This window comes from Bacillus rossius, chromosome 8 (assembly GCF_032445375.1).
Source record: "Bacillus rossius redtenbacheri isolate Brsri chromosome 8, Brsri_v3, whole genome shotgun sequence".
NCBI lineage: Eukaryota > Metazoa > Arthropoda > Insecta > Phasmatodea > Bacillidae > Bacillus > Bacillus rossius.
The window spans coordinates 56282949-56310206 of record NC_086336.1 but is presented as its reverse complement, the minus strand read 5'-3'; the positions used below and the strand labels follow the sequence as shown (position 1 = coordinate 56310206).

Sequence of the window (27258 nt, the reverse complement as noted above, 5' to 3'; positions counted from 1 at the left end):
CAGATGTGTGTGTGTGGGAAAAGTCCATTGAGTAAAAGGCAATTATGGTCTCCATTGTTGTAGGGTATGGCGGCGGTGTTGTCGGCTTGTAGCACGGGCCTTCGCGGGCGCGGGAGGGGAAGCGTGCCTGGTGGCTGGAGGGGAGGGGAGGCGGTGGAGAGGGGGAAATGGCGGCGCGCCTGGCGGGACCGCGCGATGTCAGTCTGCCGGCGACGCTGCCGGCGGGTGGTTGTGTTTGCGCGTGTGTGTGGTGCGGTGCGTGGGAGGCCGGTGCGTGCCAGGCACAATGAGCGCGGCGCGGTGTGCGTGCGTGCACGCGTGTGTATGTGGTTGTGCGCGACACCGGACCACGTGGAGTGGCGGAGAGTGACGTCTGCGACCGCCTGGGATTAACGCCACGTGAGTTGCAAAGCTGTGCTCCGACATTAAGTTTTAATTCTTACAACGTCTACTGTAGAGTAATGGGTATGCATGCTGTTAGTTTTGTCTAAGTCAACGTTAAATTTATTTTCCCTAATCCCACCATTGAAACGTTTATAAATTTACTTAATAAAATATACATTTGTATGTTTACTGTTATAATACAATACAATACCGATCCATTTAATTATTGCCATGCTTAAATTTAATGAGAATTAACATGCGTATATATTTGTAAATCTATTATAGATATGTGATAAGGCTAGAAAGGTATTTAACGTAATTCGAACATGTAAATTACAAAACGTAATGTAACGAGATCAGAAAGGTAACTCTGACATTAATTTAAAAAAATTGCTCTGTAGAGGGTTTATATAAGTATTTAAGTAACTTTTATTACATGTTCATAGCGAGCAATTAACTCTATAAATTACAGGTTTGATCATTTTTAAATGTTCTATTCTTTTTTAAAATCAGAAGTTTAAAAGTAATTTTGTTGTGTCCACTTGAAATATTAATTATTTTTTTTTAAAATAGACATTTCTCTAGACAGATTTTATTTATTTTTAATACATCAGTCGATATCAGTGTTCATGTCATCCTGTTTTTTGTGTCAGGTCTGAGACTGCAATTTTAGGCACAGAAAAGCTCTGCATATAATTTTTACAATCGGCTCCCAACCGCACAACTTTAAATTCGAATTCTGATTGATTTGAGAATTAATTTTCGAACCATTACCAGGTAGTTATAGTCACAACGTAACAGCGACATATTGGTGTTCACAAAAATTTATAATAAATATTTTTTTCCTAGAATATTTAAAGTAATTCTATCAAACAAGGTGACAAAAGCGAATAATGACAATAACAACAAATTATGTATTTATTACTGATCTAAAGAAAAACACTTATTTTTATCCTATTACAGGTTTAGAGCCTATATGTAGGCCTACATATATTTATATTTCCATGTAACGTATGTCACAACTGGACGTAGTTATGCAAAAAGGAACCAACCCACATGAAACCTATTCTGAGTATTTTGAAGTTAAAGTTAATTATAAATTGTAAATCTCGTATTGATAACATAATGTGGGTATAATTTTAATGGTCTAGTATAAATACTGATATAATAATAGCAACGACGGTACGATCAACCTTGTACTATTTTAATTTATTTTCAAATAAAATATAACAAAATTGTGGGTTGGTTCCTTTTTGCATAACTACGTCCAACTAAGAATTTTTTTTTTCGAAAATAATGGACACAATATAGATATTCAAGAACTTATAGAAGACAGAAAAGGGCACATCCAAAGGTTAAGTCTGGAAATGTGTTTATGGTGTTATCGATAAAGTTAATCAATACAATTTATGATTGTTTATAAAAAATATGTGTGGAGGACAAAGTTCTTATATATACCTAATCATAAAAACTGCTCAGGGCAAACGTCTGTACATTGAATGGATTTATATATAAAAAGACAATAGGACTTCCATAAATAGTTTCTAACATTTTTGTCTAATTTTATTTTAGTTCCTGAATCATGCAAAAAATACTAAACGGGTTTAGTTGAAACTTTTTTTCATTTAAAATATCTTAACCTAACTTTAACATAAAGCTATCTATCATTTGGCAATTCCACTGGGAAGGGGGTTAAAAGGAAGTAAATATGGCTATAACAAACTATAATTTCATCCGGAGCTGAACAAGCCGGATTTCAAGACATTTATTAAAATACAAAAAAAAAAAATTACAAACTTATATTAACCACTTACAGAAATTTTTATCCCTAAGAAAGGGTTGTACAATTAGTAAGTTCGATTTTATGATGATATTTCGTTATGTCCGAATCTACTAGAGCGAGAGGGATAGATAATATAACATACATAGCACAAGCACCGGGCGGAAGTTCCAACGCCACGCAGCGGTCATACCGACGAGAACATTCTCTCCTGCCCTAGCTCGAGCTCTGCGGATTGCCTAACCAACAGGCGAGAGATGGGCTGCCCTCGCAGTTGCAAGTGCAGCGGGTGGCGTCCTATCAGGGGTGCGACGAGACACATCGGGTCGTTACCACAACGCAGAAATACCATAACGCCGAATGTCAAAATTGACCACAACGCCGACAGCTAGAAAACTGCTGTGTACCACAACGCCGAAATAACAACTGAATGAATTTGTGTGTGTTTCTTAAATGTACCTTAACACCGAAATACCACAATCAAACCTAACCTTACCTAACCTAACCTAGCGTAATATAACCTAACATAACCTAGCCTATCCTAGCCTAACCTAACCTAGCCTAACCTAACCTAGCCTAACCTAACCTAGCCTAACCTAACCTAGTCTAACCTAACCTAACCTAGTCTAACCTAACCTAATCTTTGTGGCAGCCCTGCAATGACATTTTTTGGCGTTAGTGTATTTCGGCGTTGTGGTACACAGCAGTTTTCTATCTGTCGGCGTTGTGGTCAATTTGGCATTTCGGCGTTGTTGTATTTCGGCGTTGTGGTGCGTCCCCGACACACATCTCGTACGTCGCGGCTGAACACGCTACCGGGAAACATTTAAATAGAGTATTGCTGTAAATATAGAGTATTGCTGTAAATGCATTGTGATTGAAAATCTAACGGGTGATGGTTGTTGGTAATACATTACTAGTTCATGATGCACATATTGATATCTTATGCTATGAAACAAACAATTCTGGTATACACATGCGTGTGTACTGGTTGTCTGGAAAAAGCTCTTAACAATTTAATTTGAATGTAAGTACATAAAAGCTGTGTTTGGTGGTGAGAATGAAACTTCTCGTTCCAGCTTAATGGTAAATAATTTTTGAGGTAAATTTTTAACATTAAATTACCTGTATGCTACTGTGAACAAATGCTGGACTAGGGGTGCGCGATGCTTCGGAAAGTCTTTCTGAAGATTAATTTTTTCCAACTTCATCATCTGGAAAATAAAATAAAATAAACATTTAAAGATACCTATTACTGAAGTTTGCAAAGAGGGAAGAAACTGACCTTAAATAATGATCATAAAGGGTCACGCTGTGTTTTTTATTAATATATATTTTAATTTTTACTGCAAGGGGGTTAGAGTGGGTAAGACTTGTTATTCATAGTAAAACATTATTTCTTCAAAATTTCTTGAAGATATACAGAAATCACAAACTTTTTTTTTAAATTGCAATTTTTTCGAAAGACCCCTTCTTATACAGGTAAGTGAAGAGGTTTTATTTGAGAAAAGAAAAGTCAATATGTACTTCCAAATCTACTTAAGTGGAAGGTAAGTAATGGACATGATTAGGTTTTATACAGAGTTTACGTGTTAACGTACGTAGTAATTTTTTCCAGTGTGTTGAGTTTCTATCGTTAGGAGGTAAAATGAGGTGTATTATTTCATATTGAAATTTATTGCCCTGATTTTTCTTAAGCGAAAAGTAATAAATTCACCATGAGTAACTTATATTACATTTTACATGTTTTTTTCCCCTACAGGTGTAAAAATTCCACTAATAGCGTTTTTAAAATTTTGAGAATTTATTGACATCCGTTTAATCTAAATCAGAAGGTAAGAAATTGGGTATGATTACAAAGCATAAAACACTCCCATTCTATGTTTTATCATTTTTGAATTTCCATCATTCCTAATGAGGCGAAAGGGATGTTGTTTGTGTATTATGAAAGATTAACATATGTATTTATCCACCTCAGGAAGTAATAATAAATTTGACGTAATTAATATATTTTAAAAAATAAAATTTAGTTTTTTTAAACTTACATTTGAGTAGTACAACGGGATACGTTTGGGACTGTAACTATTCCATACACCAAAGCTGGCGAACATTCAACCAAATGTGCCATTAAAGTCTGAACTAATAACGATTACTATTCATACAATAATTAATGCTCTAAGTTTTTAAAAACTTTTTTATTTTATTTGAATACTTATTTTATAGAAAGTATCTAGAAATTCGAGCTTGTCCTTAAAGTAAACATGACTATTATTTACAACCCCTGTATTCTCTTGTGTATTTACTCTCCATAAATAAGTAATAACAAAAATCCAACTATCTCCACTCCAATTATAATCGAGGGGTACAGAACACTCCTTGCATTTTCCCTCTGAAGGTCGAAGTAGTTCGTGAGAAAACCACGATTCTCAAAGTTCGTTGGTAGTCATTTGTATTTCGGTTCCTTACTGCAGTCATATCAGGTCATTTTAGTCGAACTCTGGGACATGCTGCTCGTTCCGTGTTAGAAAAAATTGTCCAGTCTTGCTTACAACTAGTAACAATGTTAGTACAGCCATTTAAAATACTACAGTACGTCTATCACAATGCTAACATTTTTTAAAAATGGCTTTAACCATCGTCATAAAACCTCAAAAATAATACCTATCTTACATAAAAAATATAAATATTTTAATGCCTATATATTAAATTAGTTCAGACACGGTGCTAAGCATTACCAATATGAGCCAAACTGAATACACTGAAACATCCAAAATTCATTTTTGAAGTTAAGCGCGTAGTGAAAAAAAATTATGAGAATGAATTTTTACGAAGCGCGCGCACAATGCAACGAAATTTTCACAGGTTGAAAAAAAAAGCCACGTACAAATAAAAATGGTATTTGAGCTTTTAAAATACTGGTCCATGTAATTTAAAAAAATATTTATTGTTAATATTATTGATAGAAATTGGGTTTATAAACTTTTTCAAGTGTGATAATTAATTTTTTCCACGTGTTTATATTGATATTGAATTCTGAGTACTTATTTACTCGATTAATTTTTTCTACAGTAAATTTTAGTGTCTTAAATTAAAAATAAGTTTGACTTCTAACGCGCGTTCAAAAGTGACTTAAACTCTTATTTGAATGTGAACTCCCCAAATGTGCGGTTGAACGGGTTTCACGGCCTGTTGGAGGTTTGCCGTGTTACAATCGTCACGAGCGTTGTTCCATTTTTTTTTCCTAACCTAACTAAAAACTAAGTGTGTTTGGGAGGGGTACGGGTTAGGGAGGGACATAAGTGCGTCTCAGGCCGAAGCCTATCACGCCTTAGTCATGCTGGGATTAGCCATGCAGGGAGAGGATCGCATGCATCATGTGCTAGGAGGGGATTGGCCAGCCATGGCAGCGATTGTTGCCATGACTAACCCCCCTCACTCTTATCTCTAGTCTAAACTACCAGTTAAGTTGGGCCCAGGTAAAACCCTGGGCACTTAAATGCGGGATGCAAGTTTGCATGCATTAAATGTAGGAAAGTACAGGAGACAGAGGATGGTCTGGACGAATAGTTGGTCACAGTAGAAAGAGTCGGGTCGTTACCACAATGCCGAAATACCATAACGCCGAATGTCAAAATTGACCACAACGCCAACAGCTAGAAAACTTCTGTGTACCACAACACCGAAATAACAACTGGATGAATTTGTGTGTGTTTCTTAAATGTACCTTAACGCCGAAATACCACAATCAAACCTAACATTACCTAACCTAGTGTAATATAACCTAACCTAACTTAACCTAGCCTATCCTAGCCTAACCTAATCTAGTCTAACCTAACCTAACCTTTGTGGCAGTCCTGCAATGTCATTTTTTCGGCGTTGTGGTAATTCGGCGTTGTGGTACACAGCAGTTTTCTAGCTGTCGGCGTTGTGGTCAATTTGGCATTTCGGCGTTGTGATATTTCGGCGTTGTGGTGCGTCCCAGAAATAGTCTACCATGCGGGGGTTGGGCACTTGGACTCTGGGTTGTTGTTCCAAATGCAGAGTGAAGGGCCAGGCGACACTTGGAGCTCGCGGGCAGGTCTGGTGGCGGCGCGCGGCGTCTCTCCCGCGCGGGGGACGGGAAATACCTCGGACCCACCGAGACGTGGCTGTGACGCGGGTACCACACCCCTCCACTCCCCTCCATAGTCTCTTCCGAGAAGAGCTTCCCCTCCCGGGTACACTGTTAAACGTTTTCCCGCCTCTGAATGTATACCAACACCGCTGATTGTTGCATAACTGCCCACGGCAGTGGCGTAGCCAGGATTTGTGTATGGGGGGTGTTAAGAAGCATGGACCCCCCCCTCCCCCCCCCCCCCGTATTAAAGCGGTGGGTCCGGGGGTCCTCCCCCGGGAAAATTTTGATTTTAAGGTGTAAAATAGTGCTATTTTAGCAGTTTTCGGTACTTAAATTTAAATATTGTAATGGTAAATTTTTTTATTAATATTAACATGAAATTTGTTTTAGTGATGAATAAGAAATTAATTAAAGATTTGGTGCTAAGGGGGGGGGGGTGTTTGAACCCCTAGAACCCACCCCTGGCTACGCCCCTGGCCCACGGGCATTCGAAAAAAAATTCACGGTTATATCGCCGTGTCCGTCGGCGTCACGGAGCGACGCCGAACGGAAGACCCCCGAGCGTTTCTGAGCTAATCCGTCACGGGTCTGTCTCCGTCTGCCGTGAGATCCGCCTCCGTTTACAAGATCCGATCTCCGTTTCCGTGTCATCATGTGACGGGCCTTAAGAGTTTCCATTTCCGTTATGTGTATATTTGTATGGATTTGGAAACAAACTGATATCATCATTACCGCACATAGTGGTAGGAAAAAAAATTACGTGTGGTGAAATACAGTTATCTCAGTAAATTTACGGGTACTAATTTTATTGAATTTGAACCGGAATACATGGAATATTTAAAAAAACTTGTTAAAACTCCTGAACAATCACTTTTTTTTTCTTTCACTTGTGTGCCTGCCCTCAAAACAGAACTCAGAAGTCGAAATACTGTTATTGTTTCTACGAAGATCCAGCTTACTTTGTACTACGAAGAACCCCCTTCGTTTATTTCAGGTGGATTTTTGTTGAAAAGTCCGTAAATTCACTGTAATTTCTAACTGTGTAGCTGAGTCTCCCCCCCCTCCTCCGATCCATTTCACAGATCCCTCTGACGATAAGACGATAAGCTGACTGTCGTGGACTCGTGTCTCGACGAAGACTCTTGTAAACATATATAATATATATAATGTTTATCCAGATATCCTGTACTCGTGCTAATCCAAAAACTTTGAATCAACTTTTTTTTAAGGTATTCTGGACGCAGGGGCGTAGCCCTTCTCCTCCGGGCCCGAATTCCAAAAAAAAAAAAAAAAAAAAAAAAAAATTGAAAGCAAACGACGGGCAAAGTGTTTCTATCCCCCCCCCCCTTTTTTTTCCAAATTAAATTCTGCGTACGCTCTTGTCTTTCCGTGAACTTAGAATGAATGAACGAACGGGTTTTTATTGTTCGGCTACGCAAACCGCCTGCATGGTGGAAGCGATGATAGCATATATATATATATATATATATATATATATATATATATATATATTTCCGACTTGGCAACGTCGTGTCTGGTTCCAGGGAATAAATAGTAGATACCTGGAGCGATCACCACTTGTTTCTGTTTCCGACGGTATAACTTTCGCCCGTCATCGTGTGACACGCGTCATCAGGCGAAAGCCATGTTCATTCACACACAGGCTGCAGCGGAAGCGTGGGAAATGCGTTGGAAGTATGCTATATTAAGCCCCCCCGCCCACCCGGGCACACATACGGTGCGCAGAGCTTCAGGAAAAAAACAACGCGATTTCAAAACTACTCAAGATATCCGAGTGGGGGTATGCTTACGAAAAGCATTTTTAGAGTTCCCTGAGGGCCGAATAGTACTTTTGATTTCGGATTAAGTTTTTAAACGGTATTTTTAGAAGAGTTAAACATGGCTAAAACGCATGTTTTCAGAGTAATTTTTATGCGTAAAACAACCGGTACAGATTCTTGACATCACTTAAGGGACTTGCATTACACCTTTACCTTCATTTCTGCGCCATGTAATGTTACGGTCAAGGCCCTAGTTTCACACGACGCGACGAGAAGACTACGCGCCAGTCCAGAGGAGACACCGCGCTAGAAGCACCAGCGAGCGTCGCGCTTATCATCCCGCCTCGCTAACACACACACACCCCTGACGATGCTGGCCCCTTAAGGTTCGGTCTCACACGTCAAGCTTGTTCATTTAACTGTCTTGTCGTTACTGTTAATTAAGAGGTATTGCCTTTACATTAGCCACAATAGTTATTTTGCGTTGGTTGTTGGCTCACAAAAAAGATTCTCGCCAGATATTTAAAAAACGTTGTTTTCATGCTGATAAAAGATCACGCAAATGATGATACTTATGAACGATTGCGTGATTTTTTTAAGTCATAGTCGATAACACATATGTTGTTGAGAAAATTTGAGACGAATTGGATTTTTGATGATTTTACAGGAAAATCCCTCAAAGGATAGAGATGACATGAAAATAAAATAATCAATATGTAAATAATAAAATCGTTCAAAGTAATAAAAAAGGTATGTATATGGCAGAGATGAATGAAATGAAGAAAAAACGGATTAAAATGGAACTATTTTGTTAAAAGGTATATGTTTATCTAAACACTAGGCTATATATCATTACAAAATTCCCTCCCTAAAAGACTGGAAGTGAAGTAAATACGTTTTTATAGTTAAAAATTAGTTTCTCTATAGCTTATCAAGTAGGATGTGAACAGTAAACAGGTTATTATATTGTTTTAGAAATTCACCTTTGATGTGCTAAAACGAGAAAGTTTGGTATATTGTGAACAATTTATAGACGATACTCTATTGCTGGTTTTACTAGACCGAAAAACAATAATGAATACATTAACAGGCAGAACAAGCCAAGATCAGCTGATGTCAAATGTTTTGATTCCTAGACAGCACAAAAAAATTCAGCCTTTAAAAAAATTAATTATTTACGTTAAAGACGAACTCAGTTGGCTGACAGCGACGAGTTAGTTGCAACAAGAACAGTAAATACAGCCAAGCCGTAACCTCGGACAACACAACGACAAACATATGAACCCAACGATGATAACAAACATACCGACGACAGCACAGGCGAACACATCAGGCTTCCTACGACAAAAACAATTTTGACGTTTCGGTAACTGACATCTGTTAGTCATGAGTAGAGACCCGGGAAATTCGCGGGTTCATTTCGTGTTATGCTAAAATTCAAATAATTATACCTTAGTGTTGCTTCTGTCATTGGTTCACTGTTAATCTGGAGGACTGAGGGCCAATTAGAGACCCTCACTCAGAGAAATGTCGAATCACAGGCCACCCAGTCGAGACGACTCACAAGTCAACAGCCAATGAACAGTTGGCATTTGCCCGAGTGTGTAGAGGATATTGGAGTTTATCCTGGAGGTCATTGAACCCGCGAATTTCACGGGTCTCTAGTCATGAGGCACTGGGAAACGGTCACTGTATTTTTTTTGTAAAAGAAACAGATATATTCATGTTAAATTACAGATATTTGTAAACTTGTGCATTAAAACATCTGTATCATTACAAAATAGTGTTTTAGTAACACTGGGTTCGTATTCTTACCCATGCGTTATATGTTTTGTGTTGTCCCAGAACCTGCAATAGTTAAAGTTTATTTGTAAACCGTACCCTAGATAGCTTCATAGTACTAACTGCGCTCATAATATCCGCGATGCAACAAAATAAAATAAATTGTTGAGTATTCGATTATCTTTTCCATTGTTTAAAAAAACATATCCTTGAATGGAAAATAAATTAAAATATAAAATCATGCGTCAATTTTTGGAAGAAATACTCAGTATTATATAGAAAAAACATTTTTCAAATATATGTAAAAAATAACCACAGCCATTATTTGTACAAAGTTACGATATTTTTTCTTGTAGTATTACAAACTATTTCTTGGCAACTAGTTTCCAAAGGAACATTTTGTAAAAGTTTATGATGTGTGGTTTGCAGATGTTCTACCCCTCTCCTGGCGCGGCCAATGACAGGCTGTTCTTGTTGCAGCTGTCTAGTGGCTGTCAGTCCACCCTGTCTGTCTGTCTACGCTGTAAATAATTATTTTCTCAAATTGAATTCCTTCCATAAAATTAATATTTACCGTTTAGGAACTGGTTATCCGCGTGTGTTTGTATTCATCGGTGTTGTCCATTCTTGAGGTTTTTCTACGATACCCAGTGGTTTAAATCAACAACGGCAATTGCCCAATAGATTGATGTGATTGCGGAAACGGAATTCACAGAATGTACTTAACCTGCAGGTTCTGTTTTCATTTTCACACCTAGAGCAAGATAGGGGAAAGGCGAAACGTTTGTGAGTTGATATTTTCTTACTAATACTTAAGATAAGAAATTTTATACCTGTCACTTAAATTTAGAATAAAATGAGAACTTTTTCTTTTAAATTTCCAAATTTGTATCAATAACAAAATGTAAAGGTGAAGTGGAAATGTGAAAGTTGGTATAATCAGATGAAAGTAGAGTGGAACACCTTAGACGTACGCAACTATTAATACAAAATCGTTAAGTCAGAACACACGATTTAAACAGTATTTCAACTAAATAGGTTAATTTTTTTTGAATTTGTCTGTAATTGAGGTAGGAGTCATTTTATTACGGTATATATATTTATGCCCAAACTAACTAATATGGAAATATTCACTTGGAAAATTAGCCCACACTACTTAATGAAAAATTCAAATACTTATATGCGTAATGCCTTCAAAATTTAAACCTGAAAAAATATATTTTTTTAATTAAATATTAATAGCAAATATATTTGTGATCCTTCAATGCCTTTAGCCTACAGTTGATAAATAATTTTGACTAATGAAATTTGCTACTTTACACAACTTTACAATTGTATATCAATTTATAATATAAACTTGTTTTCTTAGTCATAGTTTCTCGATTGACAAAACTTCAAATACTTTTCACCTTTGCGATCTTTCTACTATTGGCACACGGTTTGTCTGGAGGGCTCTTGTGTCAGTGTGGGACTCTGGGTCGAATCAAAGGCAATCCTGTCTAGAAAACTCTCGAGTCAGCAGCCAATGAGAGCAGGGCATATTTGCTCAAATATGTAGAGGACTATGGAGTCCATCCTAGAGGTGATTGAAAACGCGAATTGTCCGGTCCCTATACAGGACCGCGTAAAATTCGCGGATTCATTTCGCGATAGGATAGAGACCAAATACTTTTGACATAATTTTGCTTCAGTGATTCACTGTTTATCTGAATGACTCTGGGCCAATGAAAAATCTTTAACTGAAGAATTAGCGAATCCCGATCATTCCAGTCAACAGGTGTTACGAGCCGGTAACCAATCAGCAGATGTAATTTTCACGAGTGCATAGAGGATCATGGAGTCTATCCTTTAGGTTTAGGGATTTGAAATCGCGAATTTTACAGATCTCTAAGGATGAGTCTGAATTTGACCGACCAACTTCGGAAGCTGGTTCATCCCAAGAAAACAAGTAGAAAACATGTGTAAGGATTATGTTTCTACAACCTCCAAAAATTTTGTCGCTGTAGCAATTTTTTTTTTAAATTGAGGGTAGTAACACGTCACAAAAGTATGCGGGAATTAAAACTTTATTTAAATATAAATGATTTTTTTACGACAAAATTCGCGGTGGTTGTAGAATATCGTTCAATTAAACGTAATTCAGACGCTCAGTGTTTTATCTTAATTAATTTTTCTATTATTTATCTCTATTACCTCTATTATCAGCCTTAAGGGCCCCGCCTACCTGTGCACACACATGATGTTCAGAGCTTCAGGAAAAACTACGGAATTTTGAAAACTACTCAGTATATCGCGAGTGGGGTCAATTCACGAAGAGAATTTAACTAAGCGTTCGCTGAGGGCCGATAAGTAGTTTGATTTCCGGATAAAGTTAGTATTTTTTTTTAGAAGATTTAAAATGGCTAAAAGGCTTGTTTTCTGTGTAATTTTTTTTTAGGCATAAACCAACCGGTAGAGATTCTTGAAATCGCTTACGGTCACTGCTTAAATTTCATAGTTGTCCCATGCACGACTAAAAGACTTGTGCTTAGAGGCGATACCGAGCTAGAAGCACCAGCGAGCGTCGCGCTTATCATCCCGTCTCACTGACACAGACGAGGCGGGCCCCTTAACTTCAAAGACGAATACCAACCAGCCTTGGGAAGCACTTTAGGACCATAAGTCGTCAGTTCTTTGCAACCTTGTTTTTGCTATGTTGTGAATATGCAGCTGAAGTATTTTCGGCCGTATTCAGACTCACGGTGCGTGTGTTGGAAAAAGGCGTAAATTAAAATTTTTTGGCGTTATTATAACGGGCGGAGACCACACCGCGCCAGTTGGCAAGGTATCGCGAGGCATGGCCATGTGGCGGAACAGTTGCTCTCTCTCCGGCAAGGAGCAAAAAAAAAAATGTTTAGTGATGGGGCATGTTGGAGGGGGGGGGGGGGGGGTGGGGGAGAGAGAGGTGAAAAACGGTGACCCCTCCAGGTGTGGCTAATGGCGAGTCGGAAAGGGCGGAGTGCCTATTAGTCACGACTCCCACCCGGGGCTTGGTTGTTCTGGCGGCGGGGGTGTCGAGTGCTAGAAGAGGGAGGGGGGAAGCTCATCTCGCAACATTCGGCGGCTGTCGGGTCCAGCACGGGCGATGCTAACTGCCGCTCTCTGGGTGTTCTTGCGGCCCTGGGACACAACACTGGGTCACCGTGGGACCACGATGACGCCTCAGGGTGTGTTGAATCGGTCTGGTAAAAGAGGCACCTCATACCCTCCAACTCCCTTGCGTAAAACAACCGGTACAGATTCTTGAAAGCACTTAAGGGACTTGCATTACACCTCTAACTTCATTTCTGTGCCATATAATGTTACGGTCACCGCTGAAATTTCACAGTTATCATGTGACGACGAGAAGACTGCGCGTCGGTTCAGAGACTTGCGCTTAGAGGCTATACAGTGCTAGAAGCACCATCGAACGTCGCGCTTATCATCCCGCCTCACTAACACACACACACCCCTGATGAGGCGGGCCCCTTAAGTCCTAATACCTTTTTCTCTCACCCTGGTAAGCCTTTTTATGTCAAAGCTTAAAACACCAGTTGGTGATAGGAACTACCGTTAGCTTGGGTTTCATTCAAGCGGGATAATTATTCACGCCTTATCTGGGGACCGCTGTTGATACAATCGCACCCGATAGTAATAACAACCCACGGCGACAACCCCCCTCCCCTCCCCTAATTCCAATCCTCCTTCCGCAAAAATTGCGCTCATGATTCACGGGATGTAGCCAGTGGTTTTATGTTCCACTCAATACCTCATTCACCTAAGTCCGCTCAATTATTTTACACAATTAACACTTCCAGGCATTGTGTCGCTGTTATTCAGCGGCCCGCATTGTCACAACCTTTGTGTCCTTTCCAAACATTTTCTCTGTATTTCCGAAGCCCGACTAAACAAAACCTGCGGAAGGACAATGGACGCCATTTTTACTCATAAATAGTAGGCCTAGTGCATGCACCGTTCGTTTCGCAGCAGGCTATTGATTGTTAACAATGAAAAAAAACTTTAATTGTCGTGACGTATAGAATAACAAAAAAAAAGTAAACAAACATCCGAATAATAACCTAATAATAGTTTATTTTTTTGCCTTATATGCTGTTGAAAAGACAACTGAGTTGGTCTATTTGAATACATTGTTTGCATTTAAACACAGATTATTCATTTCTGGAGAATGCAGCACAAATTACAAAAAAAATGCCTGCCTCAGAAACAAACTGAAGCTATGACAAAGCCCAAATTTACCTAGACAAGTCAAAACCAGTATTAATAACTATAACATAATTAAGATATGAATAGCCAATAATGCTTTGAAACCAAAATTTTTTAACAGTTTGCAAAGTTTTTTGATTCCCCTTATTGGTTTGAGATGTAGGGTTCGCGGAACGTAGTCAAGTAGTTAAACGTGAAATCCCAAAAGAAAAATATTATAGCCGATATACACAGTGGGGAAAAAAGGTATGTATCGGTTTTGAAAGCCTATTAAAAAAAAAAATTACTGAAATGAGGTTTATTTTATTGGAATACGTAAAATTCCCCCGCTTTTTTTTTTTATCAAGTTCTGAAGATCACATTAGGATGATGGTGTCCATCAGTAGCGATGCATCGATGAAGGCGATTTTGGAACTGAACGGCTGCTTTTCGGCGCATTTCGAGGGATACAGCAATGATTTCCTCCCGAATCCGTGCGGTATATTCAGTTCTTCCAAGGTGTGAGGGCGCTGTTCCTTGAGGCATGGCCCCCACACTGGACCCAGGATCGGAGACGCCCTCCCCCCATCTTTACAGTCACGTGATACATTATAATTGAATGGTTATTTCTTACCTACACTCTTTTTAGAATGTTATTTAACCGTAAAATACAGCGTGTAATCATGGTTACTGTTTTATAAGTCCAAACTAAGCTTTATTTATAAAATTATTTTACTTTAAAACTAGCTGCCCGACCCGGCTTCGCACGGTTGTATTAATGGGGGGAAAAACGAGACCAAATCTCTTATTTACAGTTATAATAAATAAAATAAAATTAAAATTAATTAATTTTGACAAAAACTTAATACAATGCTTTGTAATGTACCGAAGAAAAAACGAATAGCACCGATGGTTTCCCGACTCTCGAGCACGCAACGTTGTCATGGAGACGAAGTACCCACTGTTTCCGGGGCTTAAACACCAATCAAAATTGATAATCAGTTTATTATTAATTATTAATTATTAAGACTATTAATCGAAATAAAAACCATCCTATCTCTCAAGTTGTAAAAAATTACACATAAATGCCAATTTTCATCGAAATCGGTTGACTTGGTGAAGAGTTCACTGGAAAAAAACATCAGGACACTGGATTTATATATATTTAGATAAGATAACCACAGTGAGTATGCATATTTATTCCACACACTGAGATGAAAATAAGCATGGTTGAACCCGGGCCCTGGTCCCAGGGGTCCACCCAGCCCCACCCTTGTGGGGGCCATGCCTTGAGGCAGCCCGCGGCAAGAAGTCTCAGGCGCTCAACCCGGGGAGCGCGGGCCACCCCACTTCACTCGAAGCAGGGGGTGGTCATGGTCCCCCTTCAGCTAATTGTTGCACCATATTGGTTATACACCCGAAAACACTGGCTGATGTGTAGTGTTTGCAGCGTGGAAACTGTTTTGACGTGACGTCTAATAAATCGATGAACGCCGGCTGCACGCACGTAAAAGTGTCCCGTAACGCACATTGTCCCGTTACGCTGTGTCCCATTACGCTCATTGTACGCTTGCGCCGCAACTATCTCTCTTCCACTCGATTGGAACAACCATCGATTAGACTTTTTCGAGGCACATTAAACTTGAAACACTCCCATTCGTTTCCTACTTTTCCTATCATCGTCCTATCCTTAACAGAATAACACAGATTGGAAGAAGTTAAATAGCAAACATGTATAACATTTATAGTTAAAATTATCTGTTCGTTAAAGTAATAAACATATTTGAATTAATGAGTGCAAAGAAAGTAAATTTATCAATTAAATTGTATATTTCATTTCACTCCTTCTTTGAATCCATACAAAATAGTGATAATTCAATAAAAATGATTAAATTTTATTCATAAAAGTATGCCATCATTTCATCAATGTTTTGTTATGACGTTGTCACGTTAAACTATCGTCCGTAATCCGACCTTACAGACAACAAATTTTTTAAAACGAAATTACTGTTTTTTAACAACGGAAATTCTAACTCACACTTGCTAACCTTCATCAGACGTGATGGAGCAACATTTCCGCGATGTTTTCCGGAGCATACAATATGGCGATGGTGAGGTTAAAAAGTGACTTCGCCTACGTCACAGCATGACTTCTCCTGGCAATTCCTGACTCCATGACTCGGTGACGCGAGGCGCGCAGGGAACAGCTGGCTGAGTTTCCCGCTGACACTGGAGCCGTGTGGGCTGTAGCGTCGCAAACGGGTGAAAAGTGTTTATAAAATGCGCCGAAAAACGGTCGAACAGTTCCGAAATCGCCTTCATCGATGCATCGCTGCTTATGGTCACCATCTTCCTGATGTGATCTTCAGAACTTGAATTTAAAAAAACGGGGTGTTATACTGATTCCATTAAAATAAAACTTCATTTCTGTAAGTTGCTCCGCATTTTTTTTAAATAGCCCTTCAAAACTGATACAAACCTTTCGGCCCATCATGTATTATCACGTTATCACTCCCATTAGGTAACCTCGTAGATCCAAATTTTCATCTTCGATTATATTTTGTTGTTGTGTTACGTAAGAGAAAATTAATTTTTGTAAGGCAACTCGGAAATATCACAGCCGAGAAGGTAAAGGTAAGAGATGAAGGGTTGGGTGTTAACAACTGTCAAGAACAGAGGAGAAATCCAAGAACTATTAGTGGCTCCGAGCCACTGCATAGGAAAAATATGAGAAAAATACAAAGAAAAAGCTCAATTATTTCTATATAGGCGTTTGTAAGCTCTGCAGGTAATATTTTGTAATGTTGGCTGATGATGTCACAATAAATAGCTTCAGCTTGCAACGTCACAAGAGGATCGCATACACGTAATAGGAATTATAATGTAATCCGGCGAATATTACAATGCTTGGTAAATACACATACTAAGTCCAAGGAGCTAACATATAGGTTACACACTGGGTTTGGCTGGGCACACACAAAACAGACTGCAATGCAATCATTGTCTAGATCGTATTAAACGTCAAGTGCCATCAAACGGCAGTAAGCGAGACTTACCGTGTCCATTGAACTGGTGTATACCATTTGTAGGAACCGGAAAAATTCGCGGGTTCAATGACCTGTAGGATGGACTCCATAGTTCTACGTACACTCGGTCAAATGTCACCCACTCATTGGTTGCTGTTTTGTGAGACGTCCCAACGTAGCAGCCTGTGATTCGATACAGCTTTGGTTGGGTGTTTCTCATTGGCTCAGAGTCATCCAGGTGAGTTGCGAGCCAATAGCAGAGGCAGCACTGAGGTATAACTATTTGTATTTTAGCCTATCGCTAAATGAACTCGCGAATTTTTCCGGTATCTAACCATTTGTCCGAGAGACCACTTCTCCGCAGGTCCAAATCTCCGAGCTTTGAGGGGCGGATGGTGTCTCCCACCCGTTCAACCTTGCCTCCTCCTTGATATCCAATCCCAGCACGGCAGATAGGCCGCCAATCAGGGCAAACATTTCTTTTTGCAGCAAGATGAACGAAAATAACACGGCTATGCCTCCATACATAAAGCAGCTAGGTAGCAAGCAAAAAAATATGTTATCAGATGTTAACATTTAAAACCATTTAAATGAAGTGCTTGAAAATTTTTGGTGAAATATATTTTATTTATATACAACAGAATGGGTAAAAACTGGTATTTAACACGCTGAAAAATCTGTACTTGAATCGATCATCACAATGTGAATTATTTTTGAAGATACCTTTTAAATTTTTTCTAAGTATTACTATCCATTTTATTTCATGAATTAAAAATATCATCTAAATATTTTTACTATCTCACACAATACTTAGATATAACTTAAAACCTATACATATGTGTGTGTGAAATAAATTTAATAATGTGTAATGATACTTACCCTCAATATGCCTGGCCTTATGCTGACACGTCACCAAGACGTTTGATGTCCAAGATAAGTAGGTATATAATGTTCAAACAGTATTAAAAAAAATAAGTAAATTTTACAAATTTTTCTATTGAAATAATGGCAACTAAATTAAACTTTATTTTATCCTACATGATAAACAAGCTACTTTTAATTTTAACACAACATATTGTAAAATACATATGTAGTTTACCTCGTCGAAATGAAAAAAATAAATGCGACGATGGCGAGTCGAATGACGGTTTTTCACATTTCACAGTTCCTGCACGTGGTTTGTGCACATATGCAGACACAAATCTAAAAAATAATCCCTCATATCTAAATGTATCTCCCTGCACGCCGTGAATAAGCCACTTCAAGATCGCCTGAATCGCGTAAGGTCGAGTGTGTCCTCTGCATGCCCGTTCAAGCAAGTGACTTCCTCCCATATGCTCAGGGACTATCCCTTACAAGCTCGGATTCTGCATTGATATCTGAACAATCACAACACAGTTTCTATAATACTAGAAATTGTACTAGAAATTTGCCTGCTGATTGTCATAAATATGCTTAATATATAATATCCAAACGATGACCAAATTATGTAATTTAAAGTTATTTTTTTACTCTACATTACATTTAATAAACATACCTATTATTATTATCAAACGTTGCATGTTTTCTTTATAGTCTAAAATTGTTCTGCGGAGGAAATGAAAATTCAAGAATCTTGCGTCCAAAAAAGCGAAGGTAAAATTGAACGAGGCGTCGGTCGCGTTGGTTGGAGAGGAAAATGAAGGAAATAAAATAAAGTAATATTTAATTGAACATTTATGCCTTTTGGGTAAATAAGAGAAAAGAAATGGAATATTAAGATTGCGTAACTGAAATAATTATTATAAAAATAATTTCGATAATTAAGCATTAACTTACCATTTCCAAGGATGTCAATCACAAGTGTTACAAAAATATTAAAACCACTTTACATTTCTGCAAACCATATTTTATTTATCACTAAGTCCAAAATAAGTTAATGTATGACCTATTAAAAATTGAAAATTAAAATATTATTTAACAAAGACCTAAATCGAAGGCACGAATTCATATCAAAGTATAATTATTCGTATTTTAGATTTAGATTCAGTTCAATTAACATTGTTTTATTTTTAATGAATGTTTGTCTCTGGCATCAGAACCATTATATTTGAGGAATAAATCCAAGCGCTAAATAAAATGAAGAAAAAATAATATTTTTTGATAGTAGAAAGATATGAAAAAATTACGCAATATGCAGCTGAGTTAACAAACATGCTTCCTTACTTTTTCTTTCTTACTTTAAACAGTAGCATAAATTATTTACAGGAAACCGACTAAATGATTTCTTATACATACAAATATTAACATTTGTAGTGACATTTGATTTAATTCAGAGATATTTTCTTATTTTTAAATTTTTTTTTATGTCGCTCATTAAGCTTAAAGATGAAAGTCGATTCAAGATTTAATAGTTTCGAAGTTTCTTTAGGTTAAGTAGACTAAACAATGTACGAAATCATTAAGTTATGAGAGACTAATTAAAATTAAAGATAATTGGAAATATATATACAGTACATCAAAACGCAAATTAAAATATAGTCACATTTCTTAATTTTTTTAATGTAGAAAAGTTTAAAAACACGCAAGTAATTAATTTCTAGCCTATTTGCAGTGGGAAGTCCTTATGAGAGATTATTTCTGTATGTGTGTCTGTTAGTAAAGGTGTGTAGGTGTGTGAGAATGCGTAGTGTACGCTAAACCAATTTCAGTTTAATGCTGTTTAAAAAAAAACACTTATAGAATTTACTTTATTCATACGTAACCAAAATTTGTTTGCAAAGAATTAAACATTACCTTAGGCTTAAAATTAAATAATCAGCAAGATCTTAAAAATAACGTATGTATTTGGAAACATGTATTTAAAAACGTAATATTAGTATAACAACTTAAAATTTTTTTGATGAATGTAACCTTTCATAGAACGTTTTTTTTTAACAATTATAACTGACTGAAAAAGTTTACTACTTAGCTTCTTTCCTAACACTACAAGAGTTTTAAAAAAAAAAAAAAAAAAAAAAAAAAGGATCCCTCTGAACAGAAGGACCACGCAATGTTTACAGACCCGCTGACAGGATAATTGGACAGAAAAAAAATATTCACATATCGGCGTTCTTTTTAATCTCTGGTGAGAAATTCGGAAAACTGAGCTCTCACGCGAGTGCGATGCTGTCACATTCTTTACAACGCGGCGGGACAACTGGATAGCCGGGGATAGGCGGAAACACGGTGTCACTCTGAGCAGTTGTATTGGAGCAGTTGTCAGTTCATACTGCATTAGCTTACCTCGCACGTGAACATGTTCGGGAGTCGATTTACTCGAGGTATCTACGAGAGATCTGCGCTGCGCAACTCTATGGTAAAAACGACCAAATGAAAATTCAGCCGTAAAATTTTCGCAGAAGTTCATTTAACCTATATTAGGCTTGAGAACGATTCTCGTCTACAGAAATGACACATGGCAAAGACGTCTCTGGTCTAGTTCATAGTAAAATTAACCTGGAAATGTTCAATCACGTGTTCTTTCAGGCAGGTGAGTGCCCTCCAGATGCGCGCGAAATTCAAATTTACGTTCTACGTTTCGCACCTCAAACTTTGCAGTGGTGGGATTTTGTGTGTGTGTATATATATATATATCCTAACACATGATGCTTGTTTAGTTAATCCCTGATAATCATTAGTTTTAGGAAAATACATGTTTGACATCAGACGAAGGATTCAGAATTCGACCGCCATATTAGATAACCCCTACCGCCATCTTTGATGAACTTGACATCAACCTCGAACTTGACCTTGACATTGACTTCCGCACTTAACACGTCCAAGAACTCCTGAATGTTGCGTTGTCCGTTACGGCCATTACCATCAAGCGCCCCGCTCCCGACAGCCGTTTTGAAAATTTCCTCCTGCACCCTCATTATATGCATGCTGAAGGGGCGCATGTGGTATTATAAGCCTTTGTTTAAGGCCATTTTGAAATTTCCTCCACTCTCCACATTACTGTCAGACGACACACGCATGACAGAGAAAGTGAAAGTTTGTTTTCGACCACGTCGCTCCATATGTGACGTGTCAGGAGCTGGAGCCTGGAGCGCTTTTTTCACAGTATAACTATTTTTATAGGTTCATAAAAATCATGGTCATCCTTGTAACTGCTACCATGCTCGACGATGCTTAACTTTGCCAGTAGTCCAGATGAAAATATATGGCTTCAAACGCTCTGCCATCATGACATTAGCAAACACCTCATGCTTTCAGAGGCATATCTATATAAAATAAGAATATATCAGAAATCATAACAATTTTAGGAGTTATTTATTAAATAATTATATTTGATTACAATAATTATATGCATCTTTCATGAATAGTTATGTCTTTCAGCCTGTCTCTAATGAATAGTTTTTATATATAGGTAATCTTATTGCTTAGGTAAATCCTTATCATTCGTTTCTTTTATTCGTATCATGTACAATAACTTATTTTATTAACTACATTTAATTTTATTCATAAAACATAATTATAACCATGAGATTTTGGCATAGTATACATTTATATTACGCCCCTTTACCCATTATTTATTATGATTTATGCCAAAAATATTTTGATAGATATTTTTTTAAATTAAATTAAAAAATATATTAATAGTCTTAAAACATAGAAATGTCATTTAACATACACCCTACCGTAACGTATGCAAGAAAAATAAATTTCTAATGTTTCAGATACAAAGGTTGGTATAATTATACTCTAATGACACAGGTATGTCTTGCGGCCTATGATTTGTTAATGAGATACTAATATACTAAACGCAAGGGGAAAAGTTACACATAGGTATGTTTACAGTATTATAAAGCTTTTAAGAAATTTGTAGGTTAAGTGAGAAGTTGTCAACCGACGAGCGAGTGAGGAACAGTCACGAATGAGATACTATGAGAGTAGAGGCGGGCTATAGCACTATAACGTTGAAAAACATACCTACTATCAGCCAGCAACACCACCTTATTTATTAGATCTCTGAAGTCTTCTGGTTCATCGTCCGCCTCAAAGTCGCAGTCGTCATCATCGTAGCTGTTGGCATTATTAACATGACCACGGCCATTTCCATTTATTTTTTATCAAATCTTATCCACATTTTTGGACTTTGGGCACTGAAGTATCCGAGGTTGACGACAAAACTGTATAAGTTCATTTTTTAACGTAATGAATGATATCAGGTAGTAGGTAGAAACGGTACATACATGAATAATTTACATTGTGAGTAATGTAAATCATTTTACAATTTTTTTTCTCTCTCGATATTCTACCACAAAGAAAAAAAAAGTGTTTGTCGCCAGACAGACATAAAATACATTATTTAGCTATTAACTAATAAAAATTATTGTAATATCACACCGTGCTACTAGGTTATTTGTCGTACGCTCTTCTGTGTTGTACCGGTATTGGTTTATTTTGCAGTGTGTATTTTTAATTTTGTCACTCGACCCACATTATGTACTTACTAAAGAACACTTGTTTGTGATTGTTACAACATTTCTTTGAATGATTCTTGCAATGGCGAAAACTGATTTATCATAGTGTGTTGGACATATGCCATTGCTATTTGCCTAGGCATGCAACATTTGTCATCAACTATTCTGGCATGAATTTGGTGATTTTGGTTGTCCATTTCTCAAGCTTTTTTTTTTTTTTTTACTACGACAGCTTTCATAAAAAAAACTAATGTGTGTCCAACATAGGCCTATTATGTATGATGTTGTAATATTGACTTGTTTTCACAGACCCATTTCTTACCATCCCTTTCTCGACCACGCCCCAGCAACATTGGGAAAGCTGCAATTCAAAGAAATGTTTTGTGGCAGCATTTTTTTTAAGTGCCAGCAAACAGAGGACAACCATATACGTAGGGCAACAAATACAAAAAAAAAAAAGAACCGTACAGTCGTTATGCATGACCGGAAATCAGTCTCGGCTTATCCGAGAAGGGCACAACTTCCTGAAAGAAGCTTCACGCCCGTCTGTTTAGCATATCCTTTCACGGCGCCCGGGACTCCGTCGACTTCCAAGTTTGTTTACATCCGCCAAAGCGAAATAAACTAGTATTTTACACTTGTGAAGTAGGAGCGAGGAAACAACCCCCCCCCCCCCCTTTTCCCACCAACTTACACCGACCCATACACATCGTCCCCTCCTTTATCCAACATCTGAACATCTCTAGCGCCTTCCTCGACTCGGGAAGAGCGAGAGAAGGATTTTTTTTTTTTTTCACGTTCACTTCTCCTCCACGTCAACCCCTTACGCGCCCTTCTTCTTTCGGCATTTCCCTATTCTGCTCGAAATTAACGCTATTCAGTGACATTTTCAAAAGACTATTGTGGCTACAATTTGCCCCTTATTCAGCGGGATTTTCAAAAGGCAGTTGCCGGGGCACATCCAGCCCAGGGGAGTCGCAATATTTTCAAGCTCTGGCTATTTGTGGAAATATGGAGCGACTGTGGGGCAGGGGGCGGCCGAGAGAGTGAAAGACGTTGGTGGGGGCAAGAAGTTTTCCACGCGGAAAATGTTGGTCAATATATACGTGCGTATTGAATCTAGGCTACGTTCAGTGTGACTTCCGTTCTTGATATATATATATATATATATTTATAAAGCCAGTGATGACATAAAACTATTTATTATTTTTTAACGTCTAACTGACAACGAAAAACACAATATTCACAAAGAAAATAAAGAAAATATGTTCTCACAACAAAATACTGATCCAGTACAACAAAAAATTAGAAAAGTTTCAAAACCAATTCCGTTTTAAATAACGTACGGGCAACTTGTAAAAAGATTTATTAAATTCAGTTTATATGAACTCTCATACATAAGTTTAAAAAAAAAAGTACGACAATAATGTATTATTTAGCCTGAATCGTACAGTGTTATTACTTGTTATTGTTTTTTTTTTAATTCGCCGTTACTTTTCCCGCCTTGATTGAGTGATGTGGTGACCTGATTGAGACATTAGAAACGTTAGGAACATTAGACTTGCCTTCGGAGGAGCTGGAATCGTCCCGAACCCGGGAGTTACATGATTTTTCCAAAATAACAAGGCACTGTAATTTTTTTTTGTAAATGAAACATAAATAATAAGGTAAATTTACAGAAATTTGTACATTTGTACATTTTTCATTAAAACCACTGTATCGCCACAATATAGTGTTCGCAGTTATACTGGGTTCAGGCATTTATGCTTTGTGTTGTTCCATTACCTACAATAGTTATTTGTAAATCGTTCCCTGAATAGCTTTCCAGTATTAACTGCGCACATAATAAGCATTATACAACAAAAAAATCAAAAAGTAGAATATAAGATTATCTTTTCCATGGTTGAAAAAAAAAAAATTATATACGTGAGTGAAACATCATTTAAAATATAAAATTATGCGCCAATTTTCGTAAAGAAATACTCAGTATTTAACTAGAAAAACTTATTTCATATACGCAAAAATAACCATAGCCATATATTGTACAAACATTAAATATCTTTATTGTAGTATTTCAAACTATCTCTTGGCAACTGATTTCCAAAATAATATTTTGTTAAGTACAGTAATTTTTTTCTGTACGCTTAAACCCCGGGTCAATACTTTACAAACAGCCCCATGCCCGATTCCTGTCCTAAATACCTCTGTATAATGTTGGCAGCGTTTGTTTGACTCTAATGCCCTCGCTGTCAATTAGGCAAAAAGATGAAAAAACTCTTACAAAAAAATCTTTTTGCTTTAAAAAAATATTAGGGATATATATATTTTTTAAATTTCATACCAGATGTTTGTTGAGACTTTACAGCATTATCTGTGTTTCGTGGTTGGCTGGGTTTATTTCGAGTACATTTCTACTCAAAGAATTTTTTTTCATATGTACTTTTACAATAGAACCATTGCAAACCAGTTTGTCAAGAAATAGTTTTTAAAACTACAAGCAATATAACATTGTGCAACACATCGCCATGGTTATTTTTGCATTGATGAAATACATTTTTGGAAACAATACTGAATATATTTTGTCACGCTTAAGAAAAAATTGGCACATAATTTTAAATTTTTTTATACAAGCATAAATGTTGTAGATTATGGATAAGATAATCGAATATTCAACTATTAGACTTCGTTTTATTTGCTCTACTAATTAATGTGCGCAGTTAATGTTCAGGGAATGGTTTACAAAACACTTGACTAATGTAGGTACAGGGACAACACAAATCATAAATGCCCGGACAAGAATACCGAACCCAGTATTAGTGTGAACGTTTTGTTTTGTAATGGTACAGCTGCTTTCATGTAAATTTACAATTTCACAAATATCTGCATTTTTTTCATAATTACTTCACTTCCATTTACAATTTTTTTTTTTTTTTTTTTTTTTTTTAGTGTGTCAGAACACCAATCAAAGCTATCCGGTGCGGAAGCAAACTCTTCCTGAATGGCCCGGCCAAACATAGCAATGGCTTATCTTTCAGACGTCCACCATGACAGGGGAACAATCGCTATCGCAGGTATACCTAATAGCATTCTAGTGAGCTATCAGATTTTTTTTCTTCGCAAAAAATACCAACACGATTTCTCCTTGCCTTTGATATTCTCTCACAAATATTTTCAACAGAAATTCGCTAAGTACAGTATAATTGGAGAAAAAGGTCGCCCAAGTTTACGTAATTTTTATTACTTGCGCAACTTTTTTACACGCACATTATGTTTACACTTGGAGCATATATGTTGGAAGTTTTTTTTTCTACAGAAAAAGAAATACAACGGAGGTGTCGTGTTTCAATTTTATAAATAGATTACTAAATAATAGCAGGTGATTACAAGAAAATGAAAGGGGGAAAAAATCAGATAGGAGTTTTAGACCGATCCTTAAGATCAAAATGCAGGTAACCGCTTCATTAAACGCAGGGGCGTAGGAACCGGGGGGGACAGGGGGGACGTGTCCCCCTGAACTTTTTGGGTGGAGGGGACTGTCCCCCCCCCCTAACTTTCTAGACCGTGATAGTTTTATTTTATAATATTATTCTGCCCAACTTTATTTGTAATTTCTTCACTCTCAAATTTTATCTTTAGGAAACAATAGTAATTTTAACATCGATGTATCCAATGGATAGATACAAAAACTGCTTAAAAAGCGCTATTTTGCACTTTTAAAATCCCGTCTTAGTAAGAGGGGAATGGGTTTTCATGACATCAAAATCATCATTTGTCCCCCCCCCCCCCCCCCAACTTTATGAACACAGCTACGCCAATGATTAAACGGGTTCGTATGGGGAGAAGGGGAAAGCTAGGGTGAGAGGGTGTCACGAGCGTCCTAGAGAGGTAGAAAAGACGCACTTTGGAACCACACGGGCGCGGCGGCGGAGTGCTCGAAAATGGAGAAACTTCTTCAAATCCGGCCATATCTCGCCGGGGAAAAAAAAATTTTCTTCCCTTCTGTCCCTCTTTATTACTATTTCAAAAACCCTCCCCTTTCCTTTTTCCCTCGTACCACCCGTCGACCATCTCCCGCATCCATTTTCGAGAAAAATATATGAGGAGTGCTTTATTTCACTGCGCAGCTCTCTCCCTGCGATTCTTCCCCCCCTCCCCCTTTTTCCGCGTCTGATCGTTCCCCCTCTACTCGTCCAACCCCGTTCCTCGCGGGAATATATAAAAAGTCTTTGTATTTTTCGCGTCTCAGAGACAATGTGTGTGTCTGTGCCGGGGCGCCTCCCCGAGTTATGCCGGCGATAACTCCTGCCGCGCGGCGAGATGAGTGCCCCGCGGGGCCCTGCGCGGGAGGGGGGGAGGAAGACAAGGAGCTGCCGAGGATACCCCTCCGTCTGGTCTGTCGGCGCTGGTGGGTGCAGACTGAGAATGTCGGCACTTGGATTGGTCCGCGTGAATAGGTGTGACGTCAAGTCCGCCGCGGAGAGAGTGCGCGCGTGTGTGTCCGACCTGCAGGGCCGGTGAACATGCAACTTTCTCCGAGATCAGCCATGGGTCTGGCCTGCACCATCTGCATCTGAAGTCGTGAGCAGGGTGTCCACAATTAGTACTTTCATACTAGATCTAGTACTTTTATAAGATTTTTTTAGTGGTCTAGTACATTTACGCTCAGATATAGTACTTTTTATTCTTTAAATATAATAATACTACAGTAACTTCAATATAT

The 27258-nt window shown here is 37.8% G+C and overlaps 1 long non-coding RNA gene across 1 annotated transcript in view; it reads left to right on the top strand.

The window, feature by feature from the left end:
* Positions 1-200: 200 nt before the first annotated feature.
* LOC134534967 (uncharacterized) overlaps positions 201-27258 on the top strand; it is a 963569-nt gene continuing 936511 nt past the window's right edge. The window contains exon 1 of the long non-coding RNA XR_010075561.1: positions 201-399. This is a non-coding gene — a long non-coding RNA (uncharacterized LOC134534967). The remainder of the gene's footprint in view (positions 400-27258) is intronic.